At 46.9% G+C, this 20445-nt stretch overlaps 1 long non-coding RNA gene across 1 annotated transcript in view; it reads left to right on the top strand.

Moving 5' to 3' along the window:
* LOC144178893 (uncharacterized) overlaps positions 1 to 3246 on the top strand; it is a 145640-nt gene extending 142394 nt beyond the window's left edge. Inside the window, exon 5 of the long non-coding RNA XR_013324088.1 lies at positions 2507 to 3246. This is a non-coding gene — a long non-coding RNA (uncharacterized LOC144178893). The remainder of the gene's footprint in view (positions 1 to 2506) is intronic.
* The last annotated feature ends 17199 nt before the right edge of the window (positions 3247 to 20445 follow it).

The raw sequence follows: 20445 nt of genomic DNA, 5'->3' as shown, positions 1-20445 counted from the left end.
TTTCTCTATTTTTACACCCAGAGCTTGTTTCAAGAGAATCGGGTTAAACCCGAATTACCCCAGAATGGACCTTCTCAAAGTAGTAATCCGCACAATCTTGAGCTGACAATCCGCCGTTCCCAACCAGTACCTGCTGGAAACAAGCCCCACAAACACAGCTGTCGAAGTCATTGAATATTAGCATATCTCTACCGCTCGCTACCACAGGCTGGCAGATGCTGCACTGACATTGTTGTGCCTAGATAATGGAAGCTGTGATGTCGAGAGAACTTTCTCCCTGCTGAGATGCGTTCAAATATATCGGACAGGTCTCAAATGGAGACGGACATGTTGCTCTTGCAGAGGATTAGGAATATAAGTTAGGGTTTGTAAAAACATCGATGACCAGCTCTTTGTGAATAAAACGTTTCATTTCTTAGCAGTTGTCAATGCTCTTTACTGTCACGATTACTGATCCATTTCGAAAGGCCAAATTTCGGAGTGTGTTTTCTAGAAACCCCTGATATCCCTCCGATTACCTGCTTGAGAGAGAGAGAGAGAGAGAGAGAGAGCTCTTTAATGTGGGCTGGAGAGGTCAGCTCTGCTAGCGGCAGTGCTTGCTACGCCAGATGGGGATGATTACAATGCAGTGAAGTGAATGTGAGAAATCGGGAAAGCAGCAATAGAGAGAAAACAAAAGTTGAATAAAAATGGCACGCAATGTAGTGCAACAAACACCGATTGTAACGAGTTAGATTTCATAAGCTCCTGAAACGTACTGATGAAATAAACTGAGCGTATTACTTAGTACATCTGTAGATTTAACCCGAAAAAAAAAAAAACCCGAATTTCGGAATGGTCTAGCAAAAAAAAAAAAAAGAAGAAAAACCCCATTTCCCCGATTATCAATTTAAAAATTTGCACCCGATTTCTCTCCCCGATTTTAAATATATATATATGAAACCTGAAAACAAACACCCGTAATCATCATGCCTTTCAGCAGTTCTCACTCTGAGTTGTGTGCTAAAATCCGGGGGAGGGGGGGGGGAGGTGAGGGGATGTCGTTTTGCCAGTTAATTCGTTTGTTTTTTCGACATTCCCCGAAAATAACTGCTCGTGTGATGTTTTTGTGTGTTTATTACGATGTTTGCTTCCGTAACATCTCCCTTGAAATTATTTCTTTTCGTTTTTTTTTTCGCTTGTCTGAAATAAACAGTAAATTCACGACCCACTTCATGTAAACGAACTCGTTGTTTTAAAATGTCTGACACACGCCGGCACCCATAGTTATGACCAGTTTTCCCATATAATTTGCGAGTATGCATGCCGTCTATTAATCGGACAAAACCGAATGAGGCCAATGCAGCACAGATAAACGTCGACTTTTTGCTATGCCTGCCGAATTCGCAACTAAAATGTCATTCGCCAAAAATGCTAATGGACAATGATCTGCTCAAGTGACAATGCTATGTTACACCGAACTTTTTTGCTGTATGTGTGAATTACCAACGAATGTAGAAGCAACACTCTAAAATATCTAAAAATAACACTCTAAATATCTAAAAACAACACTCAAAACACTCTAAAAAACTAAAATAGATGCTAAATTTCACAGTCAGTAACCGCGTGCTAAAGCGCCCAAAATCACAGTTCTGTCTGCTGAAATCATTGCATGTTGCATCAAGTGAAGTTTCTTATTTTATTCGATTCCTTTTTATTAAAGACTCCCGGAGAGGGTATTGCATATGGGGTCGGTAACAAAGTAACAAACGTAGAATCCAATGATTTAACAAATAGAATCTTATTGATGTTTTCAATGAAGGATGACGGAAAGGTATAATGGTTGCGATGTCGCTGGAAAGGCCGTTCCAATCTGGTACTGGAGGAGCGGAAAACGGTGGGAAATGTAGATGCTGCGAATGTCTTGAGCGTACACCTATGTGTACTCGCTGAATTAAAACCCGAGAAAATTGAAGTTCCCCTCGTGCTACTTTTCCCATAAAAAAGGCATAACCCATGAGGAACCATACGTAACATTCAATGAACCGTACCAAAGAATGATGTCATGATCGCTAACATGATTTCATTAAACGGGTGCAAATTCCCAATTTGTACCATTAAAGGCTAGCTATTTGGGCGTTTGTTCCGGCTTCTCCGCGCCCTTCCCACCATTTGCACACAATTAAATCCATATCAAGGCTAAAATAATTTTCACTTGGGCAACTACAACGTGGACATCCTGGTCACCCAGCAGTGCCGCCGATGCTATACGGGGATGCGATGTCCTTCCATGACATTCACGAAAGCGCGACTAGGGTTTACAAAAGGAAAAATTGTTCTCCTAGTGGAACATTCTCTTTTTGGCACGTGTGAAAATCTGCACGGCCAGCCCACAGAAGGGCGGCCTCAGGCAGGCGGCCAGCCGCGCGCAGGCAGTCAAGAGCGTCGGCAGCACGAGCCGGCTTGACATTGCGTCATCATTCATCACCTGCCGCCATTTTGTTTGCTTTTTTTTGTGTTGTTGCAGTTGCTACTTCCTTGCACGGTGCCTCTACTTCACCGCCAGTTCACCCGCTGTCTGCCCGGTGTCGGACGGCCCGCCAGCTGAACCACCCGTCTCTCCGTCACGGTTCGCGCCACTTTTCGCCCATCGGCTAGCTTTCCTCGTGCTTTGTCTGTTTGTTTTTGTCGCCGTTTTTCTGGCCTCTCGGACGCGGGGCGACGTTCGCTCGCCGCCCACTACCACCACTACCACGATCGTCCCCTTTGCCGAGCAACGTCGAGCACGTGCACGCCCACTCGTATGCGCTTGTTTTACTTTGGTCAGCGGATCGTGCAGCCCATGCAGCGATTCATGAGAAAGGTTTTACCGTGCGCGCACCGCGCAACCGATTCAAACATAAGTTATAAGCCCACAATATCGTAATTTATGCGCCAAGGTACAGTTGAACTTCGTTATAATGAACACTGATATAGCGAATTATCGGCTATAGCAAACAAAATACGATCTTTGGTTGGTCACGCTTTATTTCAGTGGCACTTATTCTTTTATAACGAAACTGAAGCCGCGAGCCGCGTGCGATGTGGCATATAACGAAGAAATATTAGACCAGGATGCTGAGAAGCTACTTGGAAAAACCCTCCGGCATCCGAAACTGCAGAAGTATGAATGCACTTTTGTTTGTGGACACTGTGGAAAACTCCATCCTGCTCAGTGCTGTGAGTAGCCACCAGATGAAGATCACATCTTTCATCAAATAAAGGCTCAGACCTGTTTTGTCAAGTGAACCTTGTTTTGTTGTAATTTCCCCTACTCATGTTCCGGCTCATTCAGCTTGAACTGCAAAAAGGGGAAAGGTGAGGGTTTTCATGTTTATAGTCGGTTGGAAGCCTAAAGAAAATGCATATTTGTATCAAGTATTTTTGCGCCAGGCAGACTGTCGATTTGTTACAGCCGATCTTTACCTGTACCGTTATTACGAATATCGGATATAACAAACTAATTTTGTGTCCAGATACTACTTCGTTATAACGAGGTTCGACTGTATGGTGTGGAATCTGGAATGGTTAGGTATTATTTTTACCAAGTGCGGCGTTCTGCCGCGCAGCAAACGCAACGCACAGGACAAGGAAGGGTGTAGAAGGAAGGCAGGAAAGTTAACCTGGCCAGAGCCTAGTTTGCTATCCTACACGTGGGAAAGGGAAAATAGGCAAAAAAGAGAAAAGAAAGAATGAAGAAAAGTTGGAGTAGACACGTATGTCCAGCGCTGAAGCACTGACAATGATTGACACTGGAGGGGTTCAGTCTATAGTCTGGTGTTTAAGTTCGTCGCCCTTATAGAAAGCGTAAGAATTCCTTCGTTGCCTTCTGAGCGGATGACAGAGAGGGCACAGAATGTTCTCCTCCGAAAATGGCCGCAGAGTCCAGGTTCCTCAGTGCTTGCACTGCCTTGGAAGTTTCTTCGCACCTAACACATACATGACCAGCTTTACAGGCAATCGAACTTGGTATAACTTGTTTTGCAGCTCAGACCTTTAGTTTATGAACAACCACCAGCTGAGTGTGTGGGTAAGAGAGAAAGGGAGAAGAAAGCTGCTGACATTTCTTTTATTCTGTTTATAATAAAAAAAATATCGAAGCCCCTTTCATAAGAGAACTATGGCTAAAACGCGACGCTTCGACCTTGGCGGAGTGGCACAATCAGGTAGACGTCGGATTTGTAACCCGTAGGACCCAGGTCCAAGGCGCTTGTAGTGGCTTCGCTTATTGCCATCATCGTTTTGAAACACCCGTTGTGTAAAGTTGGCTTTCCTGCAGCGCCTTTTTGTGCGTCATCGAACGCCTTCAGTGAGGCATAAACACCTTCGCTTGGAAAATGTATGCTTCCCCTGTTTATCAACACCTGGGAAGTCAACTTGGCGTAACACACCGGGATGAGTCCTGAGAGATGAGGCGCGTTATTGTATATGCTTCTTCGGAACGCTCCGGAACATTAAGATGTATAGTGAGCCAGACACCATAGCCGCATCTCTGCCGTTGTTGAACAATTTCTCTTTATTTCTCGTATTTTTCAACTTGAGCATCAATACGTGCAGCTGCACCGCTCTTTTCAAAGCCCCGGTTACCCTGCTCATCTTGTAAGCCTTTTTTCCTAAAGTTGAGAAGAATCACGGAAAATTCCTGCTGCTAGTCGTTTAGGTATGCCGCAGTCTTTAGCGCTCTTTAGACTTCACGAAACGGTGCTGATAAAACGAAAAGGACCAAAGATTTTAATTTTGTTGCTACTGGGGCTTTGCAAATTGTCGCGAGTCTTGATAAAAGGAACTTGCTTCGGGTGCCATCGACTGGATGTGCGCAAAAAAGCAGTTCTGCAATCACATTTAAGACAAGAAGCCCAACTTCAAGCGAAACAGCTTTGCTCTGTTTCTCATCATTTAGTGTCACTGCGGTTTGACTGCAGTACGCTCATATATAACGTGAAGGTTAATGCAGAGTCAGTAAATAACGTGGTTTACGTATAGTGGCTCCTCTCTCTCACACTCTCTGTGCATGCACAGAGAGTTAGGTGAAACCCGGTGGTCACCAGAGATCACATCAATCGTCCATCAGAGATTGTTTGCTATCTTTTCACCCATCACCCTAACATGTGAAACGCCAAAGCGTAGCTAAGTTCTCGACGGAATAAGAGTTCTTGTAATTGGAATGTTCCGAACTGAAACGTATCCTGAGGGTTCGTTCATAGTGCATACACGGTTTTAATAGGCCAGATTTAGGGGAAGTTCCCAAGGTGGAGAAAGTTTATGCGAAGGAAATTACGACATCCATTCGAACTTTCCTTCACACACACGGTTTTGCCAGAAGCAAAACTTACTCGCTCGGTCTGAGTTTATCTGCTCACTTGAGTGTTCTCAAGAATATCGGCTACTTCAAGAAATGTCAAAGCCCTATTGCTTACTTATATTGTCGTAATGCTTGACTACATTTAAAAAAAAATTTGTTACGCAGCGGCAGTACAAGAACCATGCACTATAGAAGATTTGAAAGAGTTATTTACTGTATTGACAGACAGAAAAACTTTATTTAGACAGAAAAACTTTATCTTACTGTATTGAGAGAGACCGCGCATACATGCTTCTTCGTCGCCGGAGCCTGGAGTATAAAAAGTATACCTAACGAATACAACTATTTATTTATTCAATTTCTTGAACAGTCGACATCCTATTTTCCACAGAGTTCAGTAACTAATTTGTCGTAACTTTAAGCACCTTCTAATGGCAAAAGCGACACTGTAATCAGGTGTGTAGTGAAAAATTTCTGGGCCAATCTTATCATTAATGCCCGTGATTATATTGAAAGCAAGAAAAATATACGTGCCCGATAGAGACAGAGAGTGAGTGAGTGAGTGAGTGAGTGAGTGAGTGAGTGAGTGAGTGAGTGAGTGAGTGAGTGAGTGAGTGGATGAGTGTGTGGGTGGGTGAGTGCGTGGGTGGGTGGATATGTGAGTGAGTGGGTGAGTGGGTAAGTGAGTGAGTGAGTGAGCGAGCGGGCGAGTGAGTGAGTGAGTAAGTAAGTGAAGGGAAGTGAAGTGAGTGAGTGAATGAATGGGTAAGTGAGTGAGTGGGTGAGTGGGGTGGGTGGGTTGGTAAGTGAGTGAGTGAGGGGGGGTGGGTGGGTAAGTGAGTGAGTTGGTGAGTGAGTGAGCGAGCGAGCGAGCGGGCGAGTGAGTGAGTGAGTAAGTGAAGTGAGTGAGTGAATGAATGGGCAAGTGAGTGAGTGGGTGAGTGGGGTGGGTGAGTTGGTGAGTGAGTGAGTGCGCGCCCCACTGTGTGTGTCTGTGTCAACACAAAGAAAAAGCTGCCGAGGACGACGGTGCCCGACAAGAGACGTTCTTCCGAGCGACCAGCCTGCTGATGCCGTGCGGACGGTGCTCTGCGCTTCGCTTTTTTCCGCCACCGCGTCGAGCCGGCGGAGCAAGCAAGCCTTCGTGCGCACGAGAAGGGGAAAGAATTCGGGCCAAATCGAGCTTCAGTCACGATGATGGTGCGCAGAGAACCAATACGCAAAGAAAAAGTGCACCATGCTCTCACGATTTTCTGTCGGTTCGAGCTCGCGTTTCCTTCGTGTATTTATACCGTGCTCTCTGAAGACCGCGCCGAGCTAGCCGCCGTACACCTCGTTTCTGTTTGTCTATTTGCTCCTTGTGTGATAACATTATACGAGAGCAGGAAAAAAAGACGAACGTGATTTCCGTTCGCACCTGATGCTAGAGTTCGACATGTGACCACGGATGTAACTCATTTCCAGCTAAACCACAGCTGGTTTAGCTGTGGTTTAGCTGGAACCCACAAATTAAAGAATTCGGTGCTCCATTTTCTAGTCTCCATTTTCTACCGGTCTTTTGACTTCAATGGAAAATGAAAACTAGCCTTTCACTTTCAACATTATCCGAATAAAGGGCTTAACCCTTGTGCAATCAAATTTATGTCATTTATTTGAAATTGCTTCCAGCGTAAGAATGCCCTTTTTTACTTCAGGCTGTAGCTTGAATGGGGTGTTACTGCTGCTTGTGCAGCCGCATTGATAAATAGCGCAACATTTCTTATTAAATGTTTCCCCTATCGACATCCCTACATCAAAGACAGTTCGTGTGAAGCAGTACTGTGATTCCATAATCTCGGAATTCAATGTTGTTTAAGCCTGGGACAACTTAAATAGGAGGTTGTGCCCTCCGTTTCCTGTTGACTTCAAATACAAAACGTGTTCAGCGTGGGGCAAGCTTAAGCCACCAAGCCGAATATGAAATTCAAATGATCTTGCAGCACAATGATACATTACCACACTTATTTTGCTCCAGCAGATACATCAAAGCGCCGGGACGGGTGGCAAAGTAGACAGAAAACCACGTTATGAGGACTGATCCAGGTTACCCTGAGCACCTGAAAGTAATCATCAATAACCTCGGGACAGCACAGCGGTTTGGGATAGGTGGCGAGGCAGTGGAAGTGGTAAGCGAATATATCTACTTAGGCCAAGTTGTGACCCCAGATCCCAACCATGAGGCAGAAACAATTAGAAGGATAAGAATGGGGTGGGGTGCATATGGCAGACATTCTCAGATAATGAATAGCAGCCTACCATTGTCGCTGAAGAAGAAAGTGTATGACAGCTGCATCTTACCGGTACTCACCTACGGGGCAGAAACTTGAAGGCTCACTAAGAGGGTTCAACTTAAATTGAGAACGACTCAGCGAGCAATGGAGCGGAAAATGATAGGTGTAAAATTAAGGGACAAGAAGAGAGCGGAGTGGGTCAGGCAGCAAACTGGTGTTAAAGACATATTAGTAGAAATTAAGAAGAAATGGACGTGGGCAGTGCATGTAATGCGAAGGCAAGATAACCGCTGGTCATTAAGGGTAACAGAGTGGATCCCTAGAGAAGGCAAGCGTTGCAGGGGGCGGCAGAAAGTTAGATGGGCAGATGAGATCAAGAAGTTTGCGGGGATAAATTGGTCACAGTTGGCACAGGACCGAAGTAACTGGAGAATAATGGGAGAGGCCTTTGCCCTGCAGTGGGCGTAGATAGGCTGGTGATGATGATGATGATGATGACCCTGAGCAACCGGCTACTTGAGCTCTTGTTTTTTCAAGTTGTCGCAAACCCACGATGGACAGTGCAGCAGAACTGCGACATGATTTTCATGCGAAGTCATTAGCTGACTCGGTAGGTAAACATTATTGCGTCCAAAATGAATGACGGCGCAAAGAGAATAAACGTAAATTTCTTTATTGGCGAAATTAGGTAAATTCGGATCTGGGCACCTGTCGAACCCATGACGTCCGGAATGCGGTACGAACACGCATGCATACCGAAAGCTGGACATGTAAGCAGCCGACCGATTTTTCAGACCTGGAGGGAACGAAAAACTGCCCGAAAAATTCGTGAGTCATTACTCCTATGCGACAACTGCATGCGGTTCCTCGGGAAAGTCTGAAATATCCAGCAAGTCCAAATTTTCGGAGTCCGTTAAAATGGTCGGCTACATGCGTTTTGGCCTTTGACACATATATGTGTCATGTTAGGCACACGTTCTGAGGTCTATATGACTGATTTGAGCACTCTAATTGCAGAAGCACCATAGAAAGGCATGTCCCCACTATATGTCCTACTATGCAAAAGCGTGTATGAGTAGGCCTGACGTTAGTAGCATTCTGAACGCGGGTATGTGCCGATCTGACGTTAAGCCTAACGTGACGGTCTGAGCTCTCACGTTATCGACCAGTATCCGCAGCTCTACGAACAATGACGCATCTTGACGTTTCTTGGCACGTCGCACTACTACAAGAAACTACTCTCCGGAACAAGGGTTTATCCTGACCAGGCAATTAGTCTGCCGGGCTAGTACCAACGACCACTAACTTCTCACACTAGAGAGAATTAGTTCAGTTAAATAAAGTTTATTCTCTCTCTCCCGACCGTAATTTTCAGCGCGTAGAAAGACAGGGCGCACTGTGTTTTTGTTGACGGAGAACAAAAATACACGAAACCCTTGCCAATGTAACGCTTCGCTGTAAAATGGTGATAATGATGATGAATGGATGCGTTCTGATATTCGACACTGATGCTTACTCATTCTTTAGATCACAAGGAAGGCTGTGGTGTCGAAATTGTATTTTCATGCTCTGGGAGGTTCTTTTTGCTACGGGGATGTTTCGTTGGCTTGCTAGTTAACTCGTTCCTGTACTCACTCACTCACTCACTTACCAGCTTCCGCTCCGCTTGAATAACTCAAGGTCGCGTGCCGTCGGAATATAATTTGTCATTGTTTCAAGTTTAGCCCATCATTACGTGTTCACAGAGCAGCACATACCAGGACAGGTGTACTGAACAATGCTTTAAAACTGTCAATCAATCAATCAATCAATCAATCAATCAATCAATCAATCAATCAATCAATCAATCAATCAATCAATCAATCAATCAATCAATCAATCAATCGCTTTCATTAGCATGTGCCATGGGTGAAAAAATATGCCGGTGTTTCAAGCCACCGGCACGCGTCGGCGATAGCCAAAAAAGAACGTTGCCGGGAAGCGTCATTCTGTAGGAGCGCAAACCACTCCAATCAAAATCATGAAGGAAAGGAATACCCCGCCAGCAACAAAACGTATAGGAAACCCAGCATAATCAGTGTATGGCGGTGGAGGCGGAAGCGTTCGAAGCGCGTAATCTGCTTCCATGCATAACAAAGCCGCGCTACCACTGCTCGATAGCTAGCACCGGCAGTCACATTATTGCACATCTTTAAATTTTAAGCCTGAGCGTACATTCCCTAACCTTTAAGATTCGCCTCGCGGGTGTGTGAAGCTCGGCGATGAAGGTGAACACATCCGCACCAAGAATGAGATCAGCGGCGCATACATGATGGCTCGGCCATGTACGTAATTGCACTGTCTTAAAATTGGCTTACAAACAAGAGACACAATTAAAAAAAAACAATAGGATAAACTATTGGATAAACAATGACGGCGGAAATAAAAGGACGTACGCTCACGTAAAATCATAATTCACTTCGAGGAGCCGCTCTCCAATATACGCTTTCGATCAGCAGGAAAAGGAATTGGAATCAGATTGATAGGAAAATTTAACAAAAAAAGCACAGGTTTTGCATTCGGCAGTCTGTTATGCTTTGAAATGCGAAACGCCGCTCTGGTATCACTACGTGCACTTTTTTTTTTAAAGCAGCGTACGTACAACTAATTACTAAGAAACTCTCCCTAAGCATAAGAGTGCGAAAGAACAGTTATTCGGCTCTACGAAGGAACTACAAGCAATAACGTTTTCTACTGTTGGTACTGGTCCTGTGCGATAATGAAAGAAAAAGTCTGATTGAGTGATTGATTGAGTGATTGATTTATTGAGTGATTTACTGATTGATTGTGGTGTTAGAGGTCATTGCATGTTGGCTATGAGGAGTGCCGTAGTGGAGGGCTCCATATTAAGTTCGGGCACCCGGGATCTTTAACGTGCGCCCTAATCTCGACACACAGGCGTTTTCGCTTTCGCCTCCATCAAAGAACCAGCCACCGCGGCCGGGATCGTCCTTGGGCTCAGCAGCACAACGCCTTTGACACTGAGCCACCATGGCGGGAGAACAAAAAATAAAGATGAATATTGCTTAAACCGAAACGAGGGACATACCAAAAGCAAGGGTATATCCTGATCAGTTTTCCTTCTTTTTTATTTTCTAGCACAAATACTATCGCATCAATTTTAATTTTTGTGGTGGGCCTCGCTTCACTGGCTGTGGACGCACCAACCACAGTCCAGGAACGCTTCCCAGTGCAATTCGGTTCGGGCGAGAAAGAAAATAAGGCGTCGAATTCTCCGACGGTGACAGCGTTCAGCTCATGTCTTCGCGCACCGCGCGCCGTATAGGTATAATCAGCGAGCCGCTGCTCCCCGTGGCGCGGGCAGCCGAACGGCACATCAAAGCCTCCATCCGGCGTGTCTGGCACGAAACCAGCAAATCAAAAGCCCGTATTTTTCGAGCACACCTCGGACTCTTCGAGCCCTGTTCTTAGGCGGCCGTCCTCAAGGCGAAGTGGGAGTCTCGCCTCGCCAGCCTGCCCCCTCACTTATTGCGCGCCGGGCATGTCCGTCAGCCGGCAGGTCTCACGCACCGACAGACACACACACGCGGACCTGCTCGCCTGGCCTCGGCGTGTGCTCTCCTGGGGACCTGCAGCAGGGGCGTACGTCGTGGTCCTCTCCTTCTTCTTTCCGTGGAGCCGTGCAGCCACGTCGTCGCGACGCCGAAGGGCCGACCGAGCACGCTGCGGCGTCGACAGCAGGAGGGGGGGCCTTGGACGTTCGCCGCTAACCCCCTCCCGAAGCGGCACAGGCCGAAGACGGCGGCGGGCGAAGGAGAAGGGGGCTGGTGTTGCGCGAAGTTCCCCGCGTGCACGTTGCAAGCCTTTCTTCTTCCCGTCCTTCGCCTTCCTTCAGAAAGACATTAAGCCAAATGTCCCACGCCGCCATTTCCTGCTTGCAAGGGACCCATGCAGCCCGGGCACAGCAACACGGGCCTCGCGTTCCGTCTTCTACCTCGGCCTGGGCCGCCTCCACAGACACACAGACAGCACACCGGTCTGCTTCTTGGTCTTGCCTCTTTTTTGCTTGTGTTCCAGCGGCAGGTTTCGGCGCCAGCGCTGTCTTGTTCTTTTTCCGTCTCAGCTTGTTTCCTCTTGTTGTTGTTGCTGCTGCTGCTGCTGCTGCCAGAGGGGGGAGGCTTACAATAACGCGGAAGAAAGAAAAATCACGATTTAGTCATTGAGCCCGCCTGGAACTCCGCGAAAAGGTGGTCATTGTTTTCGACGCGGCTGGCATGGGTTGGCGGCGCGCGCGAGCGGCAGAAACCGAGATGGCTGGCGATGGCGGACGTGCCTCGGCAGCTGTGGAGGTCCCTGCGGTGGCGACGCTGGTTCTCCCCAACATTCGATGACCTTCTTCGCCCTGCCTCCTTGCGAGCCTCGGCGCGCCACGATTCGGTCTCCTTTTCTCTTTTTAGCTCGGCCACTCGCCGACTATCTGCAGTGACCGGCGTCCGTGTTCCTGACGCTGTCTGCTGACGACCACCCTTTAGTGGGTCTTCACGGAGACACACGCTGATGGACGTCAGTCAAAGCCACGAATGACAGAGGCTGGGTCAGCTGCATTTTGCTCTGTCGAAGCTAAGGTTACCTATACGCCAAACTTACAGCGGAGCATCATCCATGTCCCATTCGTTCAGGGTGTGTGGATCGCCCAGTGCCGGAGACAGGTCGTACCCCATTAGGAATGCACTACGCAATGAACGTGATTTTATCTGTTAGCAGGTAAAGCAGCGAAGACTTCACAGCTTTTTCACCGCAAACTCATTCACATGCCCAGGACGTTCCTTGGGTTTCTTTGTTATCGTTCAGGCGTTGGTTTCGCGTTGATATCTCGGCCCGATGTCTTCAGTGCCGCTGCCACAGACAAAGGGACAGCCTGTGGGGTTTTTAACGGCTAACACGCTTTTCTCTTTTAAGAAGTTGCATCCTGGTAACTGAAAACTGGTACCTTGAACCCATTTAAAGTTACCGCCTTTCTCTTTTTTTCATTGACTTTCTTTTCCTTCAGTTTGGCACTCGCTCCCTTTGTTCATAATGTTTCAGAACTTCCCTTTCCTTCTTACTCATTATAGGGCTTCCAATAGGTGAAGAAAAGTGCGTCCGCTAATTTCTTTCCTTTGCTCTGCCGACACCTGGTTTTTGAAACGTTTTCTTTGATGGGAGGGGTTGTAATTCTTAAGTAGGGATATTTTGGCACGGTGAACCGGGCCATAATGTGTATTGTGGCTAGCAGGTCTCGTCAATAAAGATGGTTTAAGGGCTGTATATGGCGGTGTTATGATGTACTATAGTGGTTACATGGCCAATTTTTTGACGTAATGTTCGTATTCCTGTTCCGTGTTTCAACTCGTTGGAGACTATAATAAGATCAGATTCCCCCTGTAATCGGCTAACTCAACATCAATTTGTGGTTTGCAAAGCCACGGACGTTTTCTAAGCTTGCATAGTGAACTGAGAAAAAAAAGATGAAGGAAGTTCACTCTAACGCGTAAGACTTGAAGGTAGCGAAGCTGTACACAACCTTCACGACCATCCCGAAAGTTTCGGTCCATCATTGCAGCCGATTTGCTTCTTATTCGCTGCCGCAACGAATTTTACCCCATAATCGTTGTAGTGTGAGGTTCCTTCATTTTATTAGAATAGTTAATAATTGGACATCACCTTCGAGGGCCGTGCATGCTAGCTATGACGTGTCTTTCTCGTTCTGAGCAAGTGTTGCCCTGATTACGGCCAACGTTGGGGTCTTTTTGACTAATCTTGGCCAATCTCCCTAAGTGGGTATGCTTGGCTTGACAAACGTGCGCCGGGGACGCTGGGAGGTCGCCGTGAGGCCCCCGCCCACGAGCGCTCGGCATTTTCTTGGTTTGATTTTAACGGCCAAGCGGTTTTCGCAATCTTGGCATATCTCCCTACGTGGGTATGCTTAACTTGACAAACGTGCACAGGGGATGCTGTGCGGTCTTCAGGAGGCACGCACATACGAGAGCTAGCCATTTTCTTGGTTTTGTTAACTGCCGGGCGGCCGCCTCGAGGCCCGCGCTCACGAGCGCGCACTCGGCAATTTCTTGGTATTTTTAACTGCTGACACGAGTAATTACGATCTGCTAAACAGCTTCGCTGTTACAAATTCATTGGCAGACCTTTAAGAATGCACAAACATCTCAACCTTCTTGTTCCCAAACTTGAGGCTCAGCCAGATGCACCCGCCTTGCTCCGGCTTTTTAAAAATCCCGGTACATCTCCACTATACTCGGTGACAACTTAAGAACGGCACCGGAAGTTGCCGCTGTGCCTTATCACCGTAGCCGGATGTTTCTCCGCGGGGCGCAAGTAGGGCGTTACTGGGAATATTTTGAACATGGAGTGAGCCGTTCCCGAGGTTTTTTGGACTTAATATGCTTATAAACGACTCCAGTGACGACAAACAAACTTCGTGAGACAAGGCAGACGATATCACGCATTCATAGCAAACCCCTTTCAAAACGCGCGCGCACTGACGTCACGGGTCCTGCGCTTTGGCGGAGTGATACACTACATGAGGTGGTGCCGTTCTTGAGTTGTAACCGAGTATAACGTGAAACCTGGGGAGGGGCGAATCATGCAGTGTATAAGTGTATTCTTGGCGCCTTGGCGTTTTTGCCCACGGAGATGAAACCAGTTGGGGGAAGAGGTTTACAGCTTTGCTGTAAAAGTGCCGCGTCTTTGAAGCACGGAGCTTTCTAGCGCGAGACGTTGGAAAACGAGTGTCCCGGTGTGTTCTTTGAGTACGCGTTTTCGCCCACAGAGATGAAACGTTCTAGCGTGAGGCGTTGGAAAACAAGTGTCCCGGTGTGTTCTTTTAACACGGTTAAGTTCTAGCGTGAGGCGTTGGAAAACGAATGTCCCGGTATTTCAGTACCGTGACTACATGAAACGAAGACGTCGACGGGAGACGCCGACAGCCCAAGTGCCTAAGGGGCTTCGCCCCTAAAAGTGAGCAAGTGCAGCATAGGTGTAAATTCGCTATATACTGTTTGTAAATATCAGAGGATAAGATGCGTTGACAGAAAAAAACCTTATTCTTTCTTTCTAAATTCTGTTTCGGTAACCAGCCATTGAACTTTCCAGTTTTCTTACATTACTAACAATTTCGCCGTATCCCCTGTGAAGTGTAGCTTACGTGCGAAGCATCGATACCAGTGCCTTACTGCCTATAACTTCGGTTAACAAATAGGATCCACGAGATAGCACATTTTCATTGCGATTGAGTATGACAGACAGAAGCCCCGCAAGCAGCCACCGGTCCGTCCGTAAATGAAGGCGGGTGGGGAGCTGACTACAGGGACCGGTGGATGCAGCAGTCTAATATTCGTTGACCTACTTATAAGCCTCCAGGGGATTTAAAAAAAATCCTATATGGTCGAAATTTCTGCTCTATTTAAAATTGGGGCTTTGCAAGCCAAATATTCTATAAAATGTCAAAGCCGTGAGGGGAAAAGCTACGCAATGACAGTATAAAGAAGGGGTAGGCAATACGAAGGTAGATTACCTCCATTTTTTTTTGTTATTTTGTTCTTCACATTGCTTATGTGGGCATAGTTTTTTACTGGTTCTTTGCTGGTTCTTTACACGAACATACACGTTGCAAATAAGGGTCACAAATGTCACAAAACAATTTGCGCTAATTTATAGTAGAGTCATTTGTTGTGCTTTACAGAACGGGCAATCAAAAAACGAAAACGCAAAGAAGCTCCCGCGGTAAACTGTACACATGTAGCAAAAATTAGTGGCACGCAGGCAGAAGCGGCGAAAATTAATTGCCTCCTCGCTGGCTGGACACGCATCTTGGTTGTTTATGTAACTTCGTTCTTTACCGGATGAGGAATCACCTACGCTGCAGGCACGGAGGCACGTGGCGAGCGCTCATGTGGACCAGCAATTAATTTTTGCCAGAACCCTTCGGGCACACGAAAGTGTTTTCGCTGCTACACTAACCGAAAGTTCCCCAAGTCTTGCACGTGTGTATACTTTAGAAGGACGTAGGATGTGTTTAGAACGTTGCCGAATAAACCGACACACATGATTTCAATCACACTTTGATATGTCCATTTCTATCATTCGCTGGCATTCAACCGCAGTCGGGGCATTATAGAGTTATAGCAGAGCGGAGAAAGGGGTCCGGTAACGCTTACAATACGTGGTCGGCGGACCTGCGCATGCGTACCTGTATTTCCCCACCTGCGCACGCGCAGTGGCGTAAGTAGCTTGCTGCTTACCGTACCGGGACCGGTTCGGTATGTTAGGAGTAACGCTGAGGGACAGAAAACGAGCTACCTGGATTCGGGAACAAAGGCGGATAGATGATATTATAGTTCAGGTTAATAAAAAGAAATGGGCTTGGGCTGGCCATGTGGTACGACGAACGGAAAACAGGTGTACCACAAGGACAACAGAATGGACACCGAAAAACGGGACTAGAAGAAGAGGAAAGCCATAACTCGATGGTGAGATGAAATAAAAAAAATTCGGAGGCAAGGAATGAACTTTAGCAGCACAGGACAGAAACGGGTGGACGTCAACGAGGAAGTCACCTAAATAGGTTGTTTTTGTTGTTGATGATAATGATATACTGTTAGTTGGTTGATTATATGTCCACAACCACTTCATCCAGCTTGAATATGAGCCGGACGGGCTAAAACGAACACGGAAATATGGCGTCCTGGTTAGCAGATACATGATCATAGGCTCAAACCTATATGTATGGCCATAAGCTAAACGAAAAGTATCGTGCATTGTTTCTTGGAAATGTGATATCGTTCAAACTTGCTAAATAATAGAGCACAAATATAAAGCTGCCCCACCCTATTCGGGAAGTCGGAAGAACGATTCAACAATCACGATTTTTCGTGTCATGCAAGGTGAACTCGAATTCGCAATCTGGTTGGTTGGGAGTGGTATACAACATTCAGTTTTATACTAATATGTACAAGAGGGAAATCTGGCGCCGCTGTCTAAGGGTGCCGCGATTCAGCGAGCGTTCTGTCATGTACCGGGCAGACAAGTGCCACTTATCCTTGGCATGGCTCATGAACAGGCTGAAAAGGTGCCTCTGGCTGCAAAAAAAAAAAAACTGTAAAATATTCATATTTGTTTTGTTATTATAGAATTGAAGCTTCAAAATCATTTAGCTGTCAGTGATTATATAGAAGGTTCATGCAAGATGATAAACCAAGAAATGTTACCCCTTTTTGTTGATTTTGACTTCGAGACAAAAAAAAAAGCCATGTGGCCAGCCAGGCCACGTAGGCGAGGAACGTCGCTAGCTGCAATGGCGGCGCCCAGGATGGCCCGCGACTGCAGTGCCACATTTCCCTCTAGTATATTGTCCCGAGGCCAAAGACGATGGAGTTGCCTTCAAGGAAAACAAGTTTATTGGAGCGAACTTGTGCTCCCCTAACAACTCAAAAAGTACACAGGCGGCGAAGCAGCAGTCAACAATTTGACGTGCGTTGGCGAGCGTCGGTGTGTGGAATGGAATGCAGCGGCGTCTGCTCTGCAGGCTTTTTATCTTTAGGCGCAACTGTTTCTCGAACCGTCGATTTACATCCAGAACAAAGAAGATTATTCTAGGCTGTTCACGATAGTTCAGAACACTCTCCCTATCAGAAGAGATAACACATGCGGCACAGAAAGAAAGAATGAAACACGCGCTTCCCTTGGCACACAGATAACACAGACCGACGCAGCCGGGCGGTAAAAGTAAAACATAAATAAACAAACCCAATGCATGGTTCGCGGCAATATATTAGTATGAAGCGATGTGGTATACCCAAGCCACAACGGGTTTCTCTCCCTATTTTCTGCTGTACGGACGTGAGCCCTCGTGTACTCTGGACACCATCCTGCCCTACCGACCCGATCCTTCAGAGTGTACGCCCCTTTGTGATGCCACGAAGCGCACGGAAGACTGCCGACCACTGGCGGGACGTTTCACTGCCGAAGAACAGTGGAGACAAAAATCTCGTCATGATGACGTTGCTGCAGACCCCACCTATTTACCCGGCTTTGGGTGCCCTCTACTACACCGGGATTATCCAGCAAGTTCCTGTCGAAATATAACGGACCTTACCGCGTCATTGAACGGGTTTCCCCAGTCAATTACGTTGTAGAGCCTATGACCCCTTCTGCGGACCTCCGAAGGCGTGGTCGTGAAACTGTGCACGTGCAGCGTCTGAAGCATTATCACGAACCGATCGTTTCTTCGGTGCCATGCCGCAACAGCCAGGATGGCCCTCTCTTCTCCGGGGAAAGGGGGGGGGGTAATGTAATGAGAAATTGGTGCAACCACTGGCCAACCCGCCCGTATGGCTGGTTCACGAATCATCGCCAGCAGCGGTCACGAGACAGAAGAAGCATACGACTAGTCTGTCCGACATAGCCTGGACTACCCGTTTCTGTGACTGCGGTTCGCTACCAATAAACCCCCTTTCAATATATATCTATATATATATATATATATAGAGATACGGGACGAGGGACTCGGTAAAGATACATATCAAGGTTGCAGTCGTCATTGCCAGTGCTATTCGGCTTTTTTTCGAAATATATAATAGGGCCGAATGACGTGTGCTTGTCACGTTTCTTTGATTCATTGATAAATAAGCGAAAATATAAGTCGAGAAAAAATCCGCCGTTTTCCGGGAGCGGGACTCGAACCCACATCTCCGCATAACCGGTGCGGTGCGTTAACCAATTACGCTATCCCCACAGCGGCTTCTCTCTCGACTTTAAAGCGGGGGTTTATATTTACAAGAGCTCTGAGGCCGGTCAACTAGCGCCGCCCCTCGACTACCGCGGGAGACGTAGAACGTCTTCTTTCCCAGCGGCCGCCACGTAGAACGTGGTCGGAGGTCGGGGTTAGCAATTGGCATATCCGAACTGCTGGAGCCAGTGCCTCGTAATGCATGTAGCAGAACAGAGAGATACGGGACGAGGGACTCGGTAAAGATACATATCAAGGTTGCAGTCGTCATTGCCAGTGCTATTCGGCTTTTTTTCGAAATATATAATAGGGCCGAATGACGTGTGCTTGTCACGTTTCTTTGATTCATTGATAAATAAGCGAAAATATAAGTCGAGAAAAAATCCGCCGTTTTCCGGGAGCGGGACTCGAACCCACATCTCCGCATAACCGGTGCGGTGCGTTAACCAATTACGCTATCCCCACAGCGGCTTCTCTCTCGACTTTAAAGCGGGGGTTTATATTTACAAGAGCTCTGAGGCCGGTCAACTAGCGCCGCCCCTCGACTACCGCGGGAGACGTAGAACGTCTTCTTTCCCAGCGGCCGCCACGTAGAACGTGGTCGGAGGTCGGGGTTAGCAATTGGCATATCCGAACTGCTGGAGCCAGTGCCTCGTAATGCATGTAGCAGAACAGAGAGATACGGGACGAGGGACTCGGTAAAGATACATATCAAGGTTGCAGTCGTCATTGCCAGTGCTATTCGGCTTTTTTTCGAAATATATAATAGGGCCGAATGACGTGTGCTTGTCACGTTTCGGCGGATTTTTTCTCGACTTATATTTTCGCTTATTTATCAATGAATCAAAGAAACGTGACAAGCACACGTCATTCGGCCCTATTATATATTTCGAAAAAAAGCCGAATAGCACTGGCAATGACGACTGCAACCTTGATATGTATCTTTACCGAGTCCCTCGTCCCGTATCTCTCTGTTCTGCTACATGCATTACGAGGCACTGGCTCCAGCAGTTCGGATATGCCAATTGCTAACCCCGACCTCCGACCACGTTCTACGTGGCGGCCGCTGGGAAAGAAGACGTTCTACGTCTCCCGCGGTAGTCGAGGGGCGGCGCTAGTTGACCGGCCTCAGAGCTCTTGTAAATATAAACCCCCGCTTTAAAGTCGAGAGAGAAGCCGCTGTGGGGATAGCGTAATTGGTTAACGCACCGCACCGGTTATGCGGAGATGTGGGTTCGAGTCCCGCTCCCGGAAAACGGCGGATTTTTTCTCGACTTATATTTTCGCTTATTTATCAATGAATCAAAGAAACGTGACAAGCACACGTCATTCGGCCCTATTATATATTTCGAAAAAAAGCCGAATAGCACTGGCAATGACGACTGCAACCTTGATATATATATATATATATATATATATATATATATATATATATATATATATATATAGTCAAACCCGATCATAACGAACCCGGATAGAGCGAATAATGTTATATATCGAACAAAAACAAATCAGTTATGACAATACATGCGAAACATATTCCTTATAACAAAGTTCACATTGTATATATGTCTAACTCGGTGAACCTCGGATTACCGCCGAAATGCATGCTCTCACAGCGGCAATTGAGATGTTGATTGACCTCGGTTGAGACGTTGAGCCTCACATGGAGCGACATGACGCCCGACACTTTTCACAACTGAAGCAGAGTGGAAAGCAGGGCTAGTGGAAAATGGTTCATGACTGCAACTGCGCACAACAAAACTGGACCATAGAATTCCTTCGGGGATTTCCTGAGTGTCGTCGACGACCAGGTTGCCGTCAGAGTGAGCCCCTCTGATGCAGACACCGTCGTCGATGACATGGCAGCTGGTGGTGTTGAAAGTTCCAAAGAAGCAGAGGATGTCGCGAGTGAAAGCCTTCCAATGATTAATGAAGCGCTTTCGGCAGTTGATATGCTTAGACATTATTGCTTCGATATTGACGGGCACGGACTCGAATGCTGTGCTAGTTGACACCGCCAAAATGAAAGGGAAAACTAGAATCCTTTCTTTTTGTGAAGTAAGCAGTTG

Source organism: Haemaphysalis longicornis, unplaced genomic scaffold (assembly GCF_048455015.1).
Source record: "Haemaphysalis longicornis isolate Haplotype H1 unplaced genomic scaffold, Haemaphysalis longicornis Haplotype H1 scaffold_4, whole genome shotgun sequence".
Lineage (NCBI taxonomy): Eukaryota > Metazoa > Arthropoda > Arachnida > Ixodida > Ixodidae > Haemaphysalis > Haemaphysalis longicornis.
The sequence above is the reverse complement of the archived record's forward strand: the minus strand, read 5'-3'. Positions and strand labels throughout refer to the sequence as shown.